The 2,877-nt window shown below is 33.7% G+C and overlaps 1 pseudogene; it reads right to left on the bottom strand.

Annotated features, from left to right (window-relative positions):
• Window positions 1-387: 387 nt before the first annotated feature.
• Window positions 388-2,877, bottom strand: LOC124932368 (annotated as a pseudogene).

The raw sequence follows: 2,877 nt of genomic DNA, 5'->3' as shown, positions 1-2,877 counted from the left end.
ATTAGCATTGAGGTGCATCCTCGAAGCACATTGCCAGATAAAATGAAAGTGGTTGACAGAAAAGGAAAATATACTATCATGGGGATCACTTATAAGTGGAGGCCATACAAGTGTTCATTCTGTAACAATTTCCAATATGTTAGTACGAAATGTGCTCAATCTAAAGAAGAGGAGAAGAGAATATTGAAAGATCAAGAAGAAAAAATGCAGGAAAATAAAATAGAGTAGTCTATCAACAAAGAGAAAAATGTGGAGGAAGAGCAAGAAGTTGAAGTTAGTGAGGACTTTGAAAAGGAAGAAAGCAATGTGATTTAAGAAGAATGGAGTTGATTCTCAAACAAGTCATGTTGTAGTAGAGGAAACCAAAGAGAAATATATTCAGACTAATTAAGTTGAAGCAAGAGATATCAAGGCTGATGTAGAAAATACCAAAGTTGATACTGAAGGAAACAAATACAAGAATCATAAAATTCAAGTAGAGGACAACAAAGATAAGAAACTTGAAGTCCTGAAAAAGAACTATTTCTATCAGATTAGCACGAGTTCGTACAAATAAATATTACACAATGGGAATAAGCAAGCCTCTTCATTTTCTTCAATTCAATCTCCTTACATCGCAAGAGAGAGGGGAAGGGGAAGGGAATGGGAAGAATGTCTTATGAAGCAACATGTTTATATGGAAATAAACACCCTAATTGGGGTAGTTAGGATCTGTTTTTGATTTTATTCTTTTCGTTTGTAATCTCTGTTGTTTGTTTTTGTGAAAACTATTAATCAGTTTCTTTAGAGTCTTTTGATTGTCAACTTTTAATCATAGTTAGGGTTTGTCTAGCTTTGAATCTTTACCTTCCCACTTTTGGGATTTTTAATGAAATGGTATTAACTGTTTTCCCAAAAAACATAGAGAACATAAAAATTCTATTTTGGTCGATTTTGGTCTATTGTGTGTTCTTGACATTTTGGCTAGGACCTTTTGATCGAGGTCGACTGTGGAGGCAAGCATCCAATCGAGATATCCCTACCGATTGAGAGCCCGAACATAGAATTCCCGTGTAACCAAGGATTTTATTTACTTGTATATATATGATTTGTTTTCATTCTTACACTTTATACTTGTACATGTTTATATGTATGCTTGTATTACTTTTCTTAGACAAAAATCAAAAGATCCACACAAGTGTGGACATCGAAAAAGCTTATTATCACGTCAATTGAGATTTTTTGTTTGATGTCATGGACAAAATGAGAATGGGTGTGAAATGGATTGGCTAGATTATATTTTTTTTGTCGACGGTTAAGTTTTCTATCATTGTAAATGAAAGTTCTTGGGAATTTTTCGAGAGCCCTCGAAGGATAAAATAGGATTATCCACTATCTCCTTTTGTTTTTCATTGTATGGAAGCCCTTTAAGAAAGTATGCCCTTCACAAAAAACTCAGAACTCATTCGTAGAGTGAGTTGTGGGATAAGAATGTATCATTTTGCCATATCTCATTTGTTTTCACTGTTGATGTTAGAAGATTAAGAGAAAGAGAATAATAGTGTACTTCTTTATTCAATATAATAGAGGTATTTGTACATGAGTTACATTAGAAATATAAAGAAATATAATATAATATATTATAGAATTAATATAATAATATATCAATATAATATATTATTATATTATATTCACTAACACCCTCCCTCAAGCTCAAGGTGGAAGAGAATTGATCATCTTTAGATTGGAGACTAAATTTTGAAAAACATTGAGGAGGATGAGATTTGGTAAAAATGCCAGCAATATGAGCTTGCGAAGAAATGAGAATCAATTGTATGGTACCATTAACAACATGATGTCGTGTCAGATGATAATCTATTTTTATATGTTTGGTACGTTTGTGAAATACATCATTATGAGCAATCTGCATTGCACTATTATTATCACAGAAAAGTAGAATAGCAACAGATGAAGGAACACCCATATCTTGAAGTAACCATTGTAACCAGAGAAGCTCAAAGGTAGTATCTGCAAAAACACAATATTCAGATTCTGTACTAGAACGAGAAACAACGGTTTGTTTCTTACTTCTCCATGAAATGAGAGATGTGCCAAGAAAGAAACAATAGCCAATAGTAGATCGACGATCAGTTGAATCACCTACCCAATCAGCAAAAGGAGAAGAGTGAGCAAAATGTAGTCCATGAAATAAAGTTCCTCTAATGTATCGTAATATATGAAGAACGATAGAGAAATGAGTTGTACGAGGAGATGATATAAATTGACTCACGATATGAACACCATATGCAATATCTGGCTGAGTGACAGTAAGATATATAAGACTACCAACTAGTTGTCGATAAAATGTTTCATCACTTAGTGGAGTACCATCAGTAGCAGCCAAATGTTCTGTGGAGTCAAAGGGTGTGTTAACAACTGTTGTGTCAGTAATACCAGCTCGAGATATGAGATAATTTGCGTACTTAGCTTGTGATAAATAGTAACCGGATTTGTCGGAAGCTATTTCAAGTCCCAAGAAATAACTTAAATGTCCAAATCTTTCATTTCAACTTGTTGATGTAGAAAATTATTGAGATCGCGAATTCCATTTGTGTCATCACCAGTAATTATCATGTCATCCAAATAAAGTAAAATTAAGGTACAACCTTGATCTGTTTTGCGCAAAAACAATGCATGATCCTAAGAGCTGGATTTGAAACCAAGATTACCAATGATGTAGCTAAATTTGGCGAACCACTCCCTAAGAGCTTGTTTAAGACCATAAAGAGTTTTGCGGAGTCTACAAACTTTATTTGGAGGATGATCATACCCAGGTGGAGGTTGCATATACACTTCTTTTGTTAGTTCACCATTAAGGAATGCATTTTTTACATCCAT

The sequence above is a fragment of the Impatiens glandulifera genome, chromosome 1 (assembly GCF_907164915.1).
Source record: "Impatiens glandulifera chromosome 1, dImpGla2.1, whole genome shotgun sequence".
NCBI lineage: Eukaryota > Viridiplantae > Streptophyta > Magnoliopsida > Ericales > Balsaminaceae > Impatiens > Impatiens glandulifera.
This window is presented reverse-complemented; position numbering and strand designations above follow the sequence as displayed.